The sequence below is a fragment of the Condylostylus longicornis genome, unplaced genomic scaffold, assembly GCF_029603195.1.
Source record: "Condylostylus longicornis isolate FDR11 unplaced genomic scaffold, ASM2960319v2 ptg000001l, whole genome shotgun sequence".
Classification (NCBI taxonomy): domain Eukaryota; kingdom Metazoa; phylum Arthropoda; class Insecta; order Diptera; family Dolichopodidae; genus Condylostylus; species Condylostylus longicornis.
This window is the reverse complement of record NW_026577970.1, coordinates 5564968-5588610: the sequence shown is the minus strand read 5'-3', so window position 1 is coordinate 5588610 and position 23643 is coordinate 5564968. Positions and strand designations below refer to the sequence as shown.

The window sequence follows — 23643 nt, the reverse complement described above, 5'->3', positions numbered from 1 at the left end:
CTCTTATTTTGATATTAGGATAATGATCTCATAAATAAGATTCAAAATATAGAAGAAAATCCTCTACTGACCAAAAACCTTAAACACCAAATTAATATCAATTTGATTCGTAAAAATTTGAAATTATAGAAAAATTAACAAATCACATCTTAATCATTTTAGTAATAACGGTTCCTGCTTTCTCTTTCACTAAAACAATTTCTCCGCCATTTTGTTAATAAAAATTAAAGGATAAAAATTGTTTTAAAACCATTGATTAAATATAATTGCCAATACGACCTTCTAATAAATTTTAAAGTTAATTGAATTGTTTATAATATATTGTTTATATTAACAATTTGTGCATAAGAATTTTAAATAATACTTCTTCACTTAAAATTAACTACTTCTTTGACCAGTGTTCACATTCATCATAATAATTTTAAAAAATATTTATGCCAAGAATAAAATATAAGTTCGTATTTTGAACACAAAAAAATAGTTATTAGTTTGATTAGTAAATAGTACTATGTAGTATGACGAGAAGAATGGTAGTAAAAAAGTACAATAGTAGTAAAATATTCAACACTGGAAGGAATATAAAGACAATATAAACATAACGTTGTATATAATTAAAAGATGTTGATTATTTTTTACTTAAGACCATTAAATCTAAAAAAAAACGTAAAAGACTGATCGTGTGCCTCGCTTTTTTTACTCACTTTTTATTTATTCACTTTCAAATCAGAATTCTTCGTTTTTCTAATGGACATTTCATTTTTCCGATAAGATTACTCTTGTTTTTAATTAGATTTATGCATTTTTTCTCAAATTATCGAATAAATGTCTCACTTTGAAAAACAAAATGAATAAATTTTGTATGCATTTTAGAAAAAAAACAAAATACGCAATATCGAATAATTCCTCTCACTTGAAAACTACAAATATATGATAATTACTCACTTTCTTCTCACTTGCCAAGTAAAATAGCCAGATAAACGATCAGGCCCTAAAATTAAATAATATTCCTAATTAAAGTTACAAATATTACCATATAGTTATAATAAATAATTATTATCATAATAATCACCTATCAACAATATGATTATTATCATCATCATTACTCTTCCTTAGTATTTTTCATTATCATCACTCATCATTCATTTATTATTACCTACTCGGTATCTTTTCTGTCCGCCAATTTCTACTGTTGTCATTATGACCATTTTTATGTTCATTATTACTTTGTTAACGCATGCGCAATGATATGGTTAAATTTTTATTTTAAAACCTTTGAAAAATAAATTAACAAGTAGTTATTTTGTGTACAAAAATAACTTCTTTTTTTTTTAACAAAAATATTTGAGGAACAAAAGTTGTACTTCAAGTTTTTTTGCTTTTTTTTTATTAAAAAAATTTAAGTGTATTTTCAAGATTGCATACTTTTATTGGGTATGTAAGTATGTGCAGCGTTTCTATATGTTTTAAATTGTAGTCTGCTAGTATATGACTATATGTGTATGTAAAACAGCTAAAATGTGTACTTTAAATTCAAAACATCATTTGGGTATTAAAAAGAAATCTGAAAAATAATGAAAAAAAACGAAACAGCAACAATCAACGATTTTTTACCTCTTTTTTGTTATTCTTGATTTTTTTTTTTTTTTTTGTAGAAAGTGGTGAAAGTTTTTTTTTTGTTTTTGTAATTTTTATAGTTTTTTGTTTCTTTAATTTTGTTAATTTTCTTTTTTTTTATAAATTTCAGTTTTTATTTTGAATTTTACTAATAAAAAGCCAACAAAGTTTTAGTCATTGACTAACGACACCACAATGCCTTCTTTCTAACTGACAAGTAAAAAAATATCAGTGCTTTTGTACAAAAAATAAAGAGTTACCAATTTATATTGCATTTGTAGTAGGTTTACACTGGGTATTTAAAAAACGTTTACAAAGACAGAATAATTAACAATTTATTTCTACATTTTTGAACATTTTTCAATTAAATCGTTTAAATTTCTTGGCCAAATCAACAGGAATTTTTTATGAATTAAAATTTAAAATAAAAGATAAGTTAAATAAGTTGGCAAAAAAACTTTATTGCTGTATAAAAAAATATTGAATTAAAATCCCTCCAAGTAAAATTCTAAATAAAACAAGTTCATTTAATATTTTGTCACAATTAAAATTTGTTACACACACAACACACAAAATTTTACTGCCTTTAAACAAAATTTTCGGAAAAACCAGTTGAATCTTTAACACCCTTACACACATATAAACAACGTTAATTTAATGCAAATAGATTTGAAATGTATTTTTTAATAATTTTTAAAAAAAAAGGAAAACAAATTCAAGTGTAAATTTGTTAAAATTTAGTGCAAATAAAAAATATTTTAAAAAATTCAAACAAAAAATATTCACTGGAAATTCCGCACGACTAATACCTTTATCATTTTCTAAATATCTAATTTAAATTATGATTAATAGTTTGCACAATATTTTTCGAAAATTGAAATTCATATACATACTTATTATTTTTCCCTTCGTATTTTTGCCACCCTATAATCATGTATTCTACTAGGTATAGGTTGCAAATACCATAACCTAGGTAAAAGAGAGAACCAAGAAATATAGGAGATGAAAGAAGTGAACTTTGGATTAAAATGTAGCAAACAATTTCGTATTAAAAAAATCTGATGTGATCAGCACATAACCGATCGCAATGTGTATTGTCTAGTTCAATGTATATGAAAATGCCTTTCAAACACTTCTTTCTAATTTTAAGGAAGCTAATATGTATTAAGTTGAAATACCTAGAAAAATGTAAATTTTAATTTCGCTTTGTGCCATCCGAGTTCCTTGAAAAGCTCGACAGCTACTTGCGGTGGCAACTAGAACTGAAATATCATATCTCAATCGTAGATATGGTAAAAAATGTAAAATCGGCCTCCAGTTGTATTGCCGAGCCCTTATCGTTCCAAAAAAATGTATAGATTCATTGTTTTAACAGCCCTAATTCAAATATATTAAATTACAAGGAAATTTGTTGATTATTTCTCTTTATATGCACAAAAATGTAAAATTGACCCGGACAAAGGTCCAGTTCTTGAGGTCTAATGTATTTCAAAAGTTGACCAATTCATGACTTTACTATAATAATGACATAAATCTCTCAAAAAACAGTTTATTTACATTTCCCTATCATGGAAAAGTACTTTCCCACCGAAAACTTAAAATTCGTAATTGGGTGCCATATCATCATTGGGTGGAGAAATGATGAGATAAAAATGGAAAGACGACAAGATAAAATTGGCTTTGAAATAAATTACTGGCAGCTCTCGCAATAAAATTTTACACATCGATTTTCAAATGAAAAGAAAATAAAACAAATTATAACATGCAGAACAATTAATAAATTTCAATTATGGGAGAGTATTAAGTGTTGTCAATCTGTCAAATTAAACACAATTGTCAATATGCCTATTAGTTAGCATATTTGTGCATATACATATGAATTTGCTGTTACCCTACTTAATTTAAAGATATATTTTCTGTAAACCATTAATCATGCAATTTATAATTTTTTTGGTTTAATGATTTATAAGATTTTTTTTTGATATACTTAACTTACTAATTATTTTTTATCTCCTTCTATTCAATTACTTTATTTCTTTCCTTTTCTTTCTTCTTCAATTTTTTGTTTTTCAATTTTCATTAATTTATTCCTTGAAGGCCAAAAACACAAATACAATAATTAAAAGTAGAATTTAACAATAAAAAAATATCTTAATGGAACCTCATAATGTAAATTTGGTATGCAGGGTTTCGATACAGCAATCGAAACAAATTGTTCGATACAACTTAAAAATCTTTGCTATCATTTTAGTACAGTAAGAAAGAATGAGTTAATATACGAAAAATATACTAATAAGCGATTATTTTTTGTAAATTGATCAAATATATTTTTAAATCTGATAACGGAATATAATTATACTTAGACTTAAAACACACACATATAAATACATACAAAAATTTTCGGCATGAGATTATTAATATACATACGAGTATGTGGCAATATATAACTGTATTACTCTATTTTAAAATAAAAAAACAAAGCAAATCATTAAAGATTAATCAAAATCGATTTGACATTTTTTACATTTTGAGATTTTATTTTAAAATTCGGTTACTTTAAATGTCGTTTTGGTATTGACGATTGATTTTTTTTTATAGATTCTTATCTCATTAACTTCAAACAAAAAAAAATATTGAAAAATTCCTTTTTTTTTTTTGAAATTTATATTTTAGAAAAGTTTGAATATTGTCCCAATATCCAAATATTTGGTTCCCAGTTGAAATCAGTTGGAAAACGTTGTATGATTCTGCATGATTCTGAAATAAAATCAAATTATTCTGCATATGTAACTATGACATAATATTAAAGATACAAAAGGTGGTAGAGATAATCGGTATCGCAACACAATATTAAAAATTTGTTACAAACGATTTGCATGACAACACATAATACAGGAATGTATTATATTATACATTTTTTTGGAACTAAAACTTAATTAAAATCGGACTTTTCTAAAAAGTTAGTGTAAACGAAACATATTTTTTTTTATGTTTATTCTACCCAATTTTAATTTTTTTTTTATTCATACTTTAAAAATTTAAAGTATAGCTTTAGGCGCAATCAAAATAGATTACGAATAAAGTTAAAAATATTTCAGGGGAGATAAGCTTAAAAGATATTTTGAGTTTACGTGAAATTACATATTTTTTTTTATTTATCTTGCCGTACATGCACATACAAATTTATTATTTCTCAAATTTAAAAAAAAAATCAAAAACAGGCAATAAAAATAAAAAAAATGTCAAGTTTTAAGTAATCAAAAATAAAATAAATATTAAAAATTCTGCTTTCACTGCAATAAATTCGAATTTTTATACTCGTATGTTCGAAGAATATTGTATTTTTGCTAAATATTTGATTTTCTTAAATGTTTACAAAATGTTTTCGATGAGGTCAAAATTTATGCTCATGAACTTAACTTGTCTATAGTGACACCGACGACTTTGCTGATTGAAAAACCCTAAAAAGAGTAAAAATAAATGAATACTTTCACTTATAATTGACGACATACACTTTTAGTTTGTTTTTGTGTGGTTCTTTACTGCTATGTTTTAAAATTTGAGCTTAAATTGTAAACTATCGTCATATGCAATAACCCATATAATTACTTGCATATATGCACATATACATGCAATTAAGTATGTATAATATGAGGATTTATTAATGTGTGCAAATATGTGCATAAATCTTCTTGTTGTAAGCTTTTTAATAATTCTATTCATATATACATATATAGATATATGTATTATAAAATATGTATGTATGCATTAGCATATACAGTTTTGTAATTTTTTGCAAAGTAAAATGATTATTTAATAAATTTATAATTCGTATACATTCGTATTCAGGTATATACATATTTAATATAACAGTTTGAATTTACAGTAAATTTCAATTATATACATTTAAATGCTATATGTAAATTGATTTGAATTAGAATTAGACGATAGACGATCGATATTAATATTATCTCGAATATCCGAATAAAGTTCGAAGTTAATCTATTTATATTGTCAAATTTTCGAATATTGTCTTCAGGATTTTTTTCAGAAATATATTGTATACTGATGGATTTGCTGTTTTAATATATTTTACAACTAAAGCAATTATAAAACTATAGGATTCGTAATAATAAATAAAACTGAAATTTTGAATTTCTAATTTGCAGAGTTAACCTTAAATTGTAAAACGGATACATTTTTTTCGGGATACATAGATTGATCTTCAAACACGAATCGATTTGCGATATTTTAGTAAAGTTCAAAATTCACTAACCGAATTTAAATTCTAATCCTTCGAAACTAAAGGAGAAAGACATCGAAGCTAAAAGAGAATTTACTGTCAAATTAAAATGAAATTACTTTTATTTTTTTATTTTTAATACTTTGTTACTCAATATAATCAACATTCTTTTAAAGCATCTAAAATGCTCTAATTTTTTCATAGATTAAAATTGAGTTTTTATGAAAGTATGTTCATAAAATTACATATTTAGATTTCAAGTAAACTTGAATAATTTATTGAAATATTATTCTAAATAATTATTATTAATTAAAATTTATAAAAATGTTACTTTCATTATTAAAAGGAAAAAAAATTATATATATATATAAATTTATGTGATTGGGGCAATTAAAAAAATTACTTGTTTTATTGCAATTTAAAAGAATATAAAATTGCAAATACTTAGACAGTGTTTATTTCAATATTAGATTATATGACGTAAAGTTGACAATGTCTGTCACCTGTTTGATACATATACAGAGCCGTATGGAAATTGGAAATGGAATATTGGAATACAAGTCCACGTTAAATAAATAATTAATAATTTGCCAAATTAAATTTTTTGACTTTACTTTGGCACTTAAACTATTATTTTTCCTTTTTTCAAAACGATCTGCATCATTTAATCAAACAAATCTGCACCACTAGCGTATAGAAACCAAGAGGAACAAATCAGATGAGGCGATTTTTCCTCTTGCCGGATATCTGAATAATTCTCAAAGAAGTTCTTAAAGAAAGGATTGGAATTTTAGAATTTTATTCGAATTCACATTTAAAAAAAAAATAAAATCTACTCCGCATGACTCTATATATACCATATTAAATTTTAAATTTATAAATTTATGCTTAATTGACCATAGCAATTAAACAAAAAATTATCCTTTTCCCCATAATTAAATCATTTAATTTAAACACTATAATTTCCGTATATGTATATATGTGTATAGGTGCCATTTTTTATATTATTCTCACCTTTTCTATAGTTCTTTGTAGAAATCGCACCATTTTGATTTGCTTTTCATGTAAATTATTCAAGTGTAAATAATTTTGATTGATACTTTTTTTTTTATTTTATTATTTTTATTCTATTTTTAAAATCTATTAATCAATGAATTTATTATTATAATTATTAATATAAATATGCATGTATGTTGGTATACCTATTGTTGTTGGTCAATAATACTTTAAGCTTTAATATAAATTTCTCTTTTAAAGAAAATTGAAGTTAATGTAAATTTATTAAGTATAATTCAAATGTATGTATGTACATATATACAAATGGTATGCCAATCTACGAGACTACCTTTACTATGTCATTTCCTAAAATGAAAGTTTACATACATATGTAGATTGAATTAATGCAATAATAGCCATTACGATATCTAATCTTGTCTTAAGTAAGCATAACAACAATATTAACAAAAAAAGTTAACATTTATTATAAAGCATGCATGATTTATTGTAGTGACGTAAATTTGTAGTACAGTAATAGACGTCAAACGATATTTAGACATGCTTAACTAGACATATTTGTTAAATTCTTTATTAATTTAGAATGTCAAAATATAAATTAAACTGACAATGTTTATATTGAGTACATTACAGTATTCAACGTAAATATTAGAGTATGTGACAAAAATCATCTAATAATTTCATAAATGCATACGCTGAATAATGTAAAAGCAATGAGTTTGTTTTAAATAAAATACGCAAATTATACGAGTACGAGTATTATAGAAGTTATTCTAAAAAACAAATTTCTCTGGAAATATTAAATTTTAACATTTACATATATATGTATTTTTAGAAAGTTTGAGTACATTTTTCTTTTCTGCTTCTCCTCTCTTCACTTATATTTATCTCTTGTTCTAAATTTTCTTGTTCTATAATTATGTATTATATTAAGGTGAAAAAAAACGTCATAATCTCATAATACACATACATGTTAAAAAAATATATGATCATTAAATCATGTAATCTGACGGACGGTGATTAGCATACAAGATTTTTTTTTTGTTTTGATATCACTTTGTTTTAATTTCTTAGACACCGCCTCTCAATTATTTTCGAATAATAATAACAAAAGAATTAAGAATGTCAACGATTTACTTGACTACTCCAGGAATCATATGATTATTGAGTTGTAAAATTTTGTGTGAAATTGTTGTGTAATAAAATAATTAGTGCTACGTATTATTAAATAGGTAAAACATATAGCCTATCATTTGTAACATGTACCAATTAGTTCAGTAACACAATTTCGATTTCACTATAGTTAATATACATTTTATTAGTTCACGTACATATTTCAGGGTTACAAACAGAAGAACAAATTTAATATAAAGCTTTTCGAAATTATTTTATTAGCAAAATGTTTCAATTAAAAGAAGACAACAAATAAATTTAAGTCAAACGAATGGTTTGTAAGGAAGCACTTTTCCCTTCAAAACGTGTAAATAGGCCTTATAAGAGCAATCTACTACATTATTTAAATTAGTTTAATTGAATTACAAAATTTATATAAAACTATTGCGTACATTTAAGCAAATGAGTTAAGCAAATGAGTTATATTTTATAGAAATTGGGAAATTACTGGGACCCCTCAAAGTTTTAAACCTGTTTTTACCATAACTATTAGAGTGTAAACTATTAGAGTCTTAATAACTATTAGGAGATAGGTAAAAATTTTCTTCTATGGAAATAAATTGTCAATAAAGACCAATTCGTATATAAAATTTCAGCTTTTTATCTTCAAAGGTGTAGGTGTAGAAGTTTTCTAAACATACACACGAATAAATGGACAGAGCGAAATTAATAAGCCTTTTTTTTTAATTTTTTCGGAAAAGTGCTAAAAACATTAACAACTGGAATTATGATTTTCTCTCATATAAAATTTGTTATTTTAAAAGCATTTTGAATGCATACCTGCGCGTTTGACATGCCCACATACAACTTTATGACTTTTTAATATAAGTATGTATGTATAAGGATAAATCAGAATTTCAATATGATCATTGAAGAAAATTAATATTAGAAAAAAAGCACGTTCTGTATATTTAAATTGTCTTCATAAATCTAAACATTATGTAAATTTTTTATACATATGTAAATGTATTTACATACGAAGATAATTCTACCACATGAATGTACATCCATGTGTATATATGCACGTTTACAAAAAATGAATTTGTGTACACAAAAGTACATATGTGCTTACAATTAGAATAATTTTTATGTTCGGAGAAACAGAAAGAAAAACAAAATACATGAGAAATTATTCAAAAGTTTTTAGAAAGTAAAACTAAATACACACATAATTAAATAAGTTAAAGAATTGATTATGTAGTTAGTAAATAGAATTATATAATTATGTACAAGATGTTTCATTAAAGTAAAATCAAAAATAAAGTACGGTAGGTGTGTCCGTTTTCTCCGACAGTCTTCAACATAATATAATGAGATAAATCACTAACCCAGGGAGAAATTGAAAGAAATGACATTTGAACTCAACACATTTGAAGACTGTACACCTTTACTGCTATGTATTCCTCTTTCAATATAACCGATAATTTAAAATTTAGACTTCACAACCTTTCTAAATATGTAGGTTGGTCTACAAATAAATAGGCAAAAAAAAAATAATACGAGAAACAATTATAACACATTTACATTTGAAATTGAAAACAACAAAAAAAAAAGAAAATTCCAAAATCATTCCTAATTCACTTTCCTCTAAAAAAAACTGAGAGAAAAAATTCCTAATATTTAACATCTTAATAATAATGATTCAAGTTTAAGTTTCAATTGACAGAATGCATTTAAGGGTTGCTGGTTAAAATTTGTTGTATTCAATAGATGGCATATAATTTATTGTAAATATTCTGGAGGGAGGTTTATAGTAAACTTATTGGAGAGAGATTATTAGAAGCATAAAACAACTGCTTCGTGAAAAGCGCGTATAAAAAGAATCATTGTGTATAGAAAACTTTTTTAATTTGAAAAATGATATTGAATTATTTAACTCCCTCTATATGTAAAGCTTGAAAATTTCCAAGAAAATAATTTGAACAATTTTTGTTTATAAAATTTTATTGCCTACAAGGCTATACGTCTATGTGTTTTCTTAGAATCAACAAATATGACAATTCCAATTATTTTTAAATATAGGCTAGGCGACTGGCGAGAAAACTTAAAACTAAAATTACGTTAATTGAAAAAAACTATATTAATATTAACTATTTTTACCGACCGTATGTGCAAACAATAGGTAGGTTATGTGATGGCAACAAATTTTGCATATCAAGTTTTCGGTGGGAATCCATGGTAGGGAAGTGTAAATAAACTATTTTTAGCAAAAAATGTAAGTTGATTTCGACTATTATTTCGACGGATTGATCAAGTTTTGAGATATATCAGGCCTCGGGAACTGAACTTTTTAGCGTTCCTGTTTTACTTTTTTGGTCATTATGAAGAAAATATTCGACATATTTACTTGAAATTTCATATATAAGGTTCGCTCAACCGTCCGTGAAACCCCCTAACTTTTGGAAAAAATCAGGTGTCAGCAACTGGACGTTTACTACGGGTCAAATATACATTTTTGCGTGTATAAAGAGAAATAATCAACCGATTTCATTGAAATTTAATATTTAAATAATTCGTGTTAAAACAAAGAACATATAAATTTTTTAGAAATATCAAGGCTCGGAAACCGATCTGAGGGCCGATTTTACATTTTTTGCCATATCTACGGAACGAGTTGATGGAATTTCTTGAAATTTGATATTTGAGTTCTGGTTGTTACTGAAACTAACTGACGAGCATTTCAGGATATTCGGGTAGCATAAATCGAAACGCTACTATGAGCCAAATTTACCTTTTTCTAGGTATATTAACTATAAGCTTACTATAATAGCCTAAAAATTGGAAAGAAGTATTTAACAAGCATTTTTATAATATTCTGTAATACTTTCACTTAACTAGACAATACACATTGCGGTCGGTTATTTGCTGACCACATTTTTTTTGCAGATTTTTTTTTTTCAAAAGTGTGCTTACTCACATACTTATACTGTAAATGTTAGTTACTTTTATTATGAATACTAAAAACAAATTATTGAAATTCTTGCATCCTGTTATTTGTTAAAGCCTTTGTGCTTAGCTGTGCTGTACGTGATTAAATTTAAATAAATTCTATTATTTTTTTTTATATTTTTTTTATTAATTATATCATAAGTTTTTACTTAAGTTGAAATCAACATTAAATCTTATTTATATTAATAATTAACATTTTAAAGTATTTTATGTAAAGCTTTTCTGTCCATATATAAAATTAATATTAGTTTTAAATAAATATTTTAAGTGATTTTCTTCTATTCACACAAATTTAACTGCTATTTAAAAGTTTTCTCTTCCTATTTACTTTACTTACCTATATGTATGGAGATGTGAAATTAAATCAGGTATAGATATTTACATTTTATAAATATGTATGTATTTGGCATGTGTATCTAATAAAAATATCGAATAAAACTGTAATAATCAAACTTTAATTATTAAACATAAAAAATTTATTGAATAAAATTATAGTTATTTATGAAAGAGAAATTTTGCTTAGAATACTCAAGTTACATATTATTGCATCATTATTAAATTGGAAGAAATCCAAACAAATTTGGTTTTGGAAAAATATTTCTACCAGTTTAATTTTTTTTTGTCCGCCTATTTACAAAACTTATTCCGTTTGCGATGAAAAAATTAGATTTTGTATACAAATTGAATATTTCTCTAGAGCTTCTCAGTGCTCTAGAGCCGAAATCAAACACAATTTGTTGATTCCGTATAAATACAGGAAGATTTCGGAAATTAATTTCTTCTACACCAAAAAAATATAAGCGAATTTCAGGCTGGCAAATTAGCCCTTCAAATTAACCGTTATACCAAATTAATTTTTCACTAATATTTAGAGCAATTTTTTTTCTACTGGGATTTGTCTCAAATTTTAAGAGTATAGATATAAAAAATTTATTTTTGTGGAAAAAAAAAATTTATAACTTTCTTCCCTCAGAAATTATTACCTCTACAAAAATTATTACAAAATGTCAATTTTCGTACTAATTTTTCAAAAACAATTATTACTCTAAGATGACATTTATAACTTCATTTTAGATATAAATTTATTCAATAATAAGAGAATTAAAAGAGAATAATCAATTATGGTAATAAGAGAATCAGAAAATGTTTTTAATTACATAGATCTAAAATTGCAAAATAAAGGTTAACAAACTAAGGCAATATTAAAACGAAATGTGCTACTTTCAAAAAATTAATTTGTTTGATTACAGTTCTTTTTACTAATGGTTGATTTAAATACTTATGTATGTATGTCCACGAATAAGCGAATTAAGATGGATATTTTACACATTTCATACACCTTTGGTTATATTTTTCATTTTCAATAATCAGTCAGCTACATTTAATACAATTAGCTTGAAAAATTTCGAAATATAAAAATTATAGCAATAATTGGTATTATTTTCCAGAATTTTGTAATATTATTTATATATGTATACTAAGATATGTTTTTGTATTCATTTGAAATTTAAATTATATACTAAAGTATGTAAGTATATTATAAATAAATGACTATGATTAACTAAAATATTCACTTATTTTATTCGTAAAAATTCAGAAATAAAATAACAATGCTAAAAAAATAAACAACAACAAGCAATAAAGCAATAAACACACAAATTATATTTTAACATTAAAGAATTAATCGATTTAGGCGCGTATTATGCGAAATGAATAATAATAACGGTTATTTAAAACAGTTTTACCGAAATCACTATATACTCTCTTTCTCACGTCTTATTTTGCTTTTTATATTTTTTACCTGTAAAGAGCACGATTTACTTATGAAATATCATTGAAAAAAATATCATGTACATATGTATGTAAATACAAATATATATGTACGTGATGTAAGACACAAGAGAAATTTGTCGACAAAATAACAATAGAAATTTACGCTATAATAAAATGAGAATAAGTTTTTTACGATACAAACAAAACAACTGACCAGTGACCAAACCAATAGATCAGACAATCAGATAGCTCTAAATAAAAGTGAAAAATAATTTCTCATTTTAAATTTGAATTGAATAGCTATTCTAATTTAAGTAGTACGAGTAGTAGATAAGAAAACTCTCAACTTAATTAATTAGTTATTCAATTTTACTAATCTCTTCGTCGTATTTCTCATAAATTTAAGTATATTTTATTGAGAGAACTAAAAGACATACATACATACCTTGTCTTGAATTATAAAATATGAAAAATATATTAGTGAACATACGATCAACAAATTATTGCTCTCAATTCCAAAATAATTTTAAAATCTGCTATACATACAAAAATTAGATTTAAAGTTTTATTTATTTTAAATTGAGTAAATATATCTGTGAGAAATAAAATACAAAAATAAGCAAGTAGCGTTGCCAGATAAACTGCCTGTCAAGAAAAAATCCTGAAGTTTTTATCTTGTTTGAGAAAAATTTTTTCATAATATCATAAATTTCGATATTTCGTATTTATGTAAAAATTCGACCCTTTTTTTTACGTTAAAATATTTTGTATAAAAGTAAATAAGACAAAATCTTTTCTCAGTTATTGTTACTTACACCTAATTGATGAGTACTGTCACTTATTCCTAATTTAGTTCTTTTAACTATACAATTAGAAAATATCATAAAAATCATTTATTCTACATATATGTTCTAGTTTTGAAATTTGTAGAAAGATAGTCTTGAAATTCGTTGAAAGAAATTTCTTAAAAAATTGCATTGCCATTGAAAATCCTTCATTTTTTAAGTAATTTTATCTACATCCCAATTTGTAGTGTTGGCAACTCTATGTTGGAGTATATTTTTTTGAATGAATGTTTTTTATACGCAAATCTTTTTTAGAATTGAGATTCAGTTTCTATTCTAGGTTTGGCCTTATAAATTTGAAATGAATTAAATTCGTATAGAGTTCATATTATCAACGTATTTTCTAAAAATAATTGCAAATGTAATGTTGTTGCTAAAACTCTCTAAGATTTATTTCCTCTCAATGCTTATTCATATTCATTTAAAATATTTCAAAAACATTACTTTTCCTAAATTAAAAAATTAAAGAACTTTACTACAAGTACATGTTTTGAATTTAATTATTTTACTTTTCATATATTTTAGGCACATTTGCAAATAATATTGTTTGTTAGCGAATAAATACTTGTTTCTGGTTTAGAACTTAAATTTTGAGTTGATCTTGAGAATGTGATAGTAAATTGAATGTTCTCTGAGAATGTGATAGTAAATTTAATATAATTGTTTCCAAACATAATTATATTCTGGTTTAAAGAACTGGTCGTATAATATTAGGGTGCAGAAAAATTCTAAAAAATGTCAAATCTAATTAGAATTACACGTTTTGAATAACTTTTCTTCTTTTCATGTGTTGAAAATTTTGTACCCCAAATACTTTAATTTTATCCTTCTTCTTTAGTTATGTATTTTTTTAAATATTATTGAATTATTTTGGAATTTATAATAAAGTATTTTGTAAATAGCATGTTGTACACCTCTTACGAGAACTTTACTATTTTGCAGTAGTAATTAAATTTTAATTCAATATTGATAAATGTTACAATAATAAATTAACAAATAATTGAGCTGAAACTAAAATTCATTTGTTAATTACTATTTTCTATTATCGATTATTTTTATGTTTCTTGTAAATTTCAATAACCAAATATTTTATTCTAATTTGGTGACACAAAGATAACGATCTTTTTCAGTTCTCTTTTATTTTGTTCAACATTACCTTACCCGACTGTATATCATGTTCATAATAGTTGCATTACATTTTGAATGACAGTATTTACAGTATATTTCATACTCATTTTCCATATAGGTTAGGTACTTTTGTACACACATTAATTATTTCAATTCGATCACTTACATGCAAGCAGAATGCATGCATGTAAACTTAAGTTTTTCATTAATCTTATATTTTATTTTCTCTCTTTAACGTTGTTTTTTTTTTTTTTTTGAATTTTCTCTCTCATTTTTAATATTTCTCATTTTTTTCTTATTTTTAATTATTCGAAAATTTTTTCTTGTTTTTCAAAAAAACAAAAACAGAAAAAATTATTTTTGTGTTGAGTTTTTGAGTAAAAGAGACAGGCAAAACAGGCATGGTACATTTTTGAAAAATTTTATTTGATCAGTGTATGCACATTATTCCACCACTTAACAGTTAAAACTATTTTATAGTGCGCGTTTTAATTTTTTTTGTAAATAAGAAAAAAAAATTACGTTAACATTTTCGATTTCTTTTTTTTTTTATTTTCGGTTTTTATTTTGTTTGTTTTGTTTTTTCCAATTTCTTGTTTGTTATTTCATATTTTTACGGTCTTCTGTTTTCGAATGTAAAATATCTTTTGCAATGGAATTTTGAATGAAATTTTTTTTTTGAAAAGTTTTTAATAGAAAAAAAAAAAAGAAGAAGAAAGAAGAGTGGTAAAAAAAATTTCCGTTTTATTAAAAATATTTAAAAAAAAAATAAATTAAAAAAAGTGTTCAATCGAATATTAAAAAGTAACTAAAGTAAAAAAAAAGACGAGTGAAGAATGTTAAAAAATTAAGCATAAATTATTTTGATTTTTGAATAGAAGTCTAGCTTGACTAGAAGCGTTTTACTACTTTATATATTTTGCAATTATATACAAACACTTGCACATACAAGTAAACATAAAAAAAATTTGTGAGAATAATATTTGAATATTAAAAATAAAAACAAAAAATGAAAAATGAATGAAAGCAGACGTAAAAATCAAATACTTCTTAAATCTAATAATTGAAAAATATTTTACAACAGTGCGTCGATTGACAGTGATATTTTAAAAATGCACAATTGAAAGTGATTTATATTCTTTCTTAAGTGCAATTTTCTATTACTATTATAGCAGCACTCAAAACAATCAGAATCATTTTGTTGAAATTGTCAAAACGCACTTGATATTAAATTGTCAAAAAATATAAAAAGAGCATGAATTAAAAATGTTAATGTTATTTAATTGAAGGTTACAACTTAACATGTTCTTATGAAATTGTTCCACTTAACCGTAATTTGCAAATATGTATGTATATATATATACAAGCAAACATAATACGAGTAAACAAATTATTATGCAATAATTAAAAAAATCGATAATCGATGATTAATTAAAATTTTGTTCAACCCTACTTTGCATAATGTAAATTTAGTTTTTTTATGAATTTAAAAATGTTTTTAAAATTAATTGATTTAATATTTTGGCCTTTCAATTTTATTTTTTTACGTGATTTAATCATATAATATAAAAATCATAAATTTCATATTTACATACACATAAAATTTATTTAAATAATTTAGAAACTAAAAGATTAAATATGAAAAATATATAATAATAAAAAATAACATGAAATGAATAAATAATAACTTGATTTTTATGATTTTTTCTCACTAAATAAATTTGAAATAAATTATAATATAAATTATTAAAGAGAAAAGTTTAATAAAATTAAAAATTCTTAGGCATACATTAAGTTTATTAAAAAAAAAGCAAAGTAATATTAATAGTTTGGTTGATAAAAAAAAAATTTTATGAAATTTGTTTAAATTTTCACAAATAGTAAATTTTTTTTGTAATAAAATTTTAGAAAGTTATTCAAATTTTAAATAATCAAGTTGTTGTAGAAATTTTATTCGATTTCTTTAAATTTATAAGTGTAATATTCTTGAAGAAGACATTGCTAATTATAGCATTCACAGAATTAATGATACAAATTCAGTCTAGATATAAAAACTAGTAAAATACTAAATGTTTTGGTATACTGGAATATTTTCATAAAATCATGATACATATATAACAATTTTTATTATACATTGTTTTTTGTTATTTATACAACAATAGCAATAACATAATTGTAATTTTTTAATGGTTGTAAAAATTTTTTAACTTCTTTAAGAAAGGTGTAGTTTTTTTCTTGCAAGGCACTGTATCGTAAAAATTGTGAACGTAAAATAAACTACTCAACTCAAAAATAAATAAATATATTCAATTACAATTAATTTAAATTTTTTTTTTAATATTAAATCTATCTATTGTAAGATGCACCTAAAAATATGCAATTTTCATAATTTTTGTTCTACATAGATAAAAATCGATTACATTTGCATTTAAAGTTAAAAAAATCTTTGATAAACGTTGTTAAACTGTGCACCGACATTCTAGAAAAAAAACCTGAAAAATTTAGCTTTATTTTTAATAATTCCATACCAGCTTTTTTATTATTATTGGAAAGATCATTTAACAAAACTTAAGGAGCTTAAACTTGTAACAAACTATTTTTACTATTTTTAGTTCCGTATCGCAATTTCGAAAAATGGTTTTGCTGAAACAATTAAATGCGAGGAATCTCAAATATAAAATTAATACTTTTCGAAACCTTTGATAATTATTATAGATTACATTACGCGTTGCTTGTTAAAACAGAAATTTTCTTTAACAAAATATAATAAAGAATCAATTGATTCATAGAAAATTGAATATTTAAGTTACTCAGTTGGTACTTATTGTTAGTTTCCGATGTCCGAATATTGTGTTTTTTTAGTTGTTTGTACCATTATAAAATAATAAATTCAAGGGCACTTAAAAAATAAATATTATGCTTTAAAAACTTAAATTTTGTTTGAAAAGGAAAATTATTACCGCAGTAGACAGACAAAGACCTGTTTTTCTCCTATTTGTCATTTTTTAACAAAAATTAATTAAATGAGCGGTACAAAATCATTTTGTATTTTTAATTAAAAATAGAAAAAAATTCTTTATATACTTGCTTATTAAAATTTTAAATCCCTTTATTCTATATTAGCGCAACAAAATTCTGGAAAAGGATATTAAGCAATTTTTTTCTTTTTTAGAAAATAAAGGGCAAAATACTGTAAAAGTTTATTCTTCTTGTATGTGTGAATATTGTACTAGAAAATGTATGATAACTTTTTAAAAAAATTGTTTATTGGAAAAAAAATCTGATTTACATCACTACATAAATAAGGTTACAATAATCGAAAATGTATGCTTTTAAAAATGGCACTTGTTAGATTTTTTATGTTATAAACTCAAGTAGAACTAAAATTTAGACAATACATATTGTAAACGCCACAATATTATATTAAATTTTTTAAAAACAGAAAATTCAATTTAAAAATTTTGTTATCGTGATAATAAGCACATACAGAAAATTTAGCCCTTTGTATAAAAAATTTTTTAGGTTTTTGATTATAATTTTTGGGGTATTTCCAACAAAATTGGAATTAATTTGAAAATTAAGTAAAAATTTCAATTTTCGACTATTTAATTTTTCGAAACTGTTAACCTTTTGAAAATTTCTACATAAATTAACATTGAAAGTCCTGCCATAGAAAATTGTCGAACTCGTTCTTGCTTTCCAGTCTTAAAGTATTCTTTGCATTAATTATTATTTTATAGTTAAAATAGTATTGTGAATCAAATGATATTATTATGAATTGTTACAACATTTTATCACAATAATCTGAGAGAATTTCGAAATTCCATAATAAGCCGTTTAAAATTGTAAATATACTCATAAATTGGTGCGCGGATTTATGAATTGCATGTACAAATTTTGTAATAAATCTTGTTTATTATTTAAATAAAAAACATAATAACTATTATTTTAAATTTTTAAATTATTTTGTTAGACATTTGTATCTAATTTATATTCATATGTGTATTATGCATTCAATAAAGAAACAAAATTATAAGATAGTCAGCCAAACATTCAACATTTTCTAATCAATATGCACATTAGGTTATCGCATATTGGAATCTCATAGAATGATTGAAATGACATATTTAAATGAACGTACACATACATTAAATTATTACGTAATTATTTAAAATATGGGATTTTGTAGACATTGTTTGAATTTTTTTTCAAGAATTCAACTCTTTATTCTAGAATTTTTAAAGTTAAAGTCAAGTTGACAAGTAACTTTTAGTTTAAAAAAATATAAAATATAAACAGTTGAATCCGGAAATAAGAAATTCCCAAGGATTGAAATTATTTGTTATATAGTTGCATAGTTATAGATTTCACTTGCAGAACTATCTATCATATGACAATTGTTTTTCAATTCAAGAAATTCCGAAAGCAATTTTACTTAAATAGAATTTACTTTCTTCCTAATGCATATACGTCTTATCCGGGTTCGACTGTAAAAAACAAATTGACTAAATGTTTTATTAAACTTTATTTTGCATGACACCGTAGCATATTGTTCTTTTAATAAATTATTTTTGTTTTCAAGAAATTAATTCAATTGAAAATTTTTTTGTTTTGTAATTGAACAAAACTTGTATATACATATATATTTCAGCTGTGTCCTCAGAATAAATGTTTATATTAATTGATTTGTGAAGAAAAAGTAAAATTTATAATATTTAGGAAAAAGTTTTTGACACTTGTTTTTCACAAATTTGTTTCAATATTTTTACACGGTCCAATTGTTTCGCCATGTCAAAGGCTTCATCAAAACGTCCACATTTCTCAGAATACGGAAAAGACTTGTAAACGATTTTTCGATTTAGTTCACTCCAATAACGACAATTTTGTTTTCTTGATACCTCCAGAACGGTTAGTGTTGCGACTATTTTGATAGAGTGTAATTGATGATTTTTAAAATGTTTCTTGAATCTTATAATCTTTTCATGATCAATGCTATATAGTTAGTGTGTCGCTTTTAATATGGCAGTTCGAAATTTGTGTATTTCATTTGAAAACTTTCGCGTATATTAATTTTAAGAAAATTTCCTTGCTTTTTTACTTGTTTGCAAAGTTTTTTCTTGTATCTTCCATTCTAACCTTTCTGCTAGAAGATTAAGAACATACAAATAAAAAAAAATTCAAAGGTGTTAATTGGCTTTGAGTTTATGTATTGTTTCTCTTTATTTCGAAAAAGGATTGTGCCACAAATTTCGAAAAATCCTAATTTTTAAGTTCTAACTCATAAAATTGATAAAAATGCGATTTGTTTTGTCTTTCTCTCTATGTCATGTTTTTCGCATTTATGTTACAATTAAAGTCTTAAAATTTCAATTTCAAATATACAAAAATTATTTTATCAAATTTGCCTCTTTATAAGACAAAAAATTCAATACCAATTGTTAGCATTTTTTTTTCAATTTATTTAAGTACAACTTTATTGCTTTAAAGAAAATCAATTTTATTGTCTATACCATTTTTCACGAATATTTAACAACAATTTAAGTAAATAATAAATTTCTTTTTTTTATTTTTAATAATATAATTAAATTTGATTTCAATTTTAAAGTCATTTTTGAAAAAAAATAAATAAATACTAAAGAAACATTGAACTTTTGATAACATCATTGGAATTATGCATAGGCTCGTACATAATGTGCAAAACCATTGTACATATGAAAAGGCAAGAAGAAAATAAAAAAATTGAAAATTTTCCAATTTTCTCTCTCAAACAATGAATTGTTGTTTTTTATTTTTTAATAACATGTTTTCCATTTTTACAATTATTATTAATCATAGTTACAATTTTACAATTTTATTTTTACATTATAAAAAAGTATCTAATAATATCATAATGGTTCATTGTCCTAGAACAATGTACCTCACATAAATTACATACAGACATTACACATATATACACACAAAAGCACACATTCACACACATGTATATGAATACAGTGTATCTTTACCTATAACTATGCAACTAAATGGTTTTCTTTTATTAACATTTATTTTTTTTTACTATCATTGAATTTTCAAATAAAATTTATTATTTTTCTTCTCATTTTTTTATTAAAAATAAAAAAAACAACTTTTACTTTCTCTTGACCAAGATATTTAATATGTTTAAGATAAAAGGAAAATATTTCAAAAAAAAAAATAAAGCTAAAGGTAGAAAACACAACAACAACAAAAGTATTAAAATAAAAATGAAAACAACAACAACAGCCTCACTCACAGGTATTTGCACGACGTCTCTTATTACTTATTTATTACAGTTATTATTATAACGTTATTTTGTTTTTATTTTATTTTTTATTTTTCCTTTTCTTTCTTTTCAAACAATTTCGATTCATTCAACTTTTTCAAGTCAAATCTCGTATTTAAAGGGAAATCGGAAATGGTAAAAATTTCATGAAAAAATGGAAAGAAAGAAAGAAAAAGAAAATTTAAACACACACACGCACACATCAAAATATTCACAAGTTTTAAAAGTATATGCATACATACATGCATATGTAGATAATATGAATACAAATATGCATAATAAATATTTCTGTGGGAATAAGAAAAAACAACTTAAGTTAGAATTTAAAAATTATTTTTTTATTTTAAAGTTATTTTTGAAAAAAAAATTATAAATACTCCATTAAAGCAGAGCTTTCTTAAAGATAACAAGTAGTAATATTATAATTACATATTAATTTAAAAATTTTATTATTTGTTGAGTTTAGAAATATTAAATTTATTGTGAGGTTTTATTAAAATTTCTTTAAATTTAATTAGAGATTTTAAAACCTAATCTAATGTGCTCAATTATAGAAGTCTATTCAAAGTCATTTTTATAAATCAAATCGGCTTAAGTCAGCTAATGGCTGTCAAAAATTTCTACTACAATTAAATTTACGTTTATGTATATTTTCAAGTTTAAGGGAATCGACTGCATTGAAAAAACGTTTCTACAACTTGGCAAAAAAATTACTCGTTGGTAGATATGGAATACCGAAATAGTAGGACTTTTTTAAATTGATTTTATTGCAATTCACTTCTCTAACTAAATCCGTTGTCAAATTTTTTGAATTCATTTAATCCCTTTTCAATTTTACTATTTTATAATTTCGCCAAATTTAACCAAATTTTGTTAAAATACAAATACAATATTTAATACACAACAAAATTACATTTCACAGTACAAATTTTATGCTAACTCGACTTAAGCAGTTTTTCGTATTTACCACAGATTCACATTTGCATATCATTTATTTTAATGAATGTGTTTGTGTGTATGCGTTATCCAAATTTACAAAAAAAAATGCTTTGCGAAAAATTTAACCACTAAAATATACGATAAATATGGAAGATAATAAATTTATGGTTGATATTTTTACTTAAATGAGTATTTTAAATCTGTAAACAAATATCAATTCACCTATAGACGCTATATAGACACATTAAATGTACAACATACGTGAGTTATCAATATAATAATCTTAGGTATAGTTAGTAGACATATTAAGTGCGTTTGGGTTTGAAATGACTATAACCTATGTTATTTTTAGGTACATGCCTGCATGCACTGTCGTATGTACTTAATTTATATGCTTGTACCTATTTATAAATTCAATTTACATGTTGAGCTTAAGGATTTTTGAGAAATTTTTATTTTTGCTTTAATATTTTATTTATTATTATCAATATGTTTAAAGAAATTTGAAACGTCGGATTATTTGTAATGGAAAAGTATTCCGGATGTTGTTCAATTCGACATTTTAGTATTTACTTATGATTGATAATCAATTAATTTCAATTTATTTAATATATCTGAAAATGTTTAAAATTTCGACATTATCACAAAAGAAATAATTAGAAAAAATATTTGCTTGAAAAATTTTTTTTTTGTTCAATTCAAAATAATAAATTTGATTCATTTAATTCTCGCATGCCCCCATAAATATGCAATATAATAAGAAAAAATCTTAAAATCATTCTAGTTTAGCTTCTTACAAAAACCTTTGAGAAGAACAAGTTGAAGCGTTAATTCACATTGTAGATGCTGATAATAGTTTACTTCTTATACGTTTTAAAGGCACGCTTGACTAGTAGCAGTCAAATTGAATAAAAAGCAATGTGTTTATTTTATTCTTTGATAACTTTCTTAAGACTAACTTAAGTATTTCAATATTATATAATATGGTACAATATAGCATATTAAAATATATTAAGAGAATAAGGAGTTGTATCGTTAGAGAACAAGAGAATTCTCCAAATTCTTAGGTTTTCCGAAATACTGGTAAAGCCGCAAATAATTATTTGGTGACTTCCCTATTTTTTCCAAATTATTAGAATTTCTTTGAAGGTCCTTATATTTTTCTTAAAATTTTTGAAATAAATTTCAAGTATAACCTTATATTTTGTAATTTAAATATAATTTTTTATTTTTAAATTTTACTCGAATTGAATTTTCATTTTGATATCAATTATTTTTCAAAATGACTTCAAATTCAAAAAAATCTGGAAATTTACCAAAAAAAATTTTAAACAATGATTCATAACCGTTTTCATTTATATCTACGTGAGTCGAAATAATTTGATAGCATTACCACCAATATAACAAAAGATAAAGCAAAAACAAATCACATTTCATCACTAATTTAATTCACACACACACAAATTTGTAGAAATGCCGAAATTAGCATGCGTATTTGCCTAAAAAAAAGGTAGAAATTATAATAATAAAGTCGAAATTTATATTATAACGGTATTTAAGCCTATATACTTATTTATTTAAGTTAATATTCGCTAACATATACATATAAATAAATAAGTATAAGAGATTTAAATCAATTTTGAATATAGACACACACACAC

General features: G+C 23.6%; 1 protein-coding gene across 3 annotated transcripts in view; it reads left to right on the top strand.

Annotated features, from left to right (window-relative positions):
• The window catches only part of LOC129609172 (basic-leucine zipper transcription factor A-like), an 81870-nt gene that overhangs the window by 42863 nt on the left and 15364 nt on the right, over nucleotides 1-23643 (top strand). The window contains exon 1 of one of the 3 annotated variants that reach the window (XM_055521250.1): nucleotides 20894-21015. The exons of the other annotated variants lie outside the window; for them this stretch is intronic. The gene's annotated coding sequence lies outside the window, so the exon portion shown is untranslated. Of the gene's footprint in view, nucleotides 1-20893; nucleotides 21016-23643 lie in introns of those variants that run through there. 3 annotated transcript variants of the gene reach the window in all.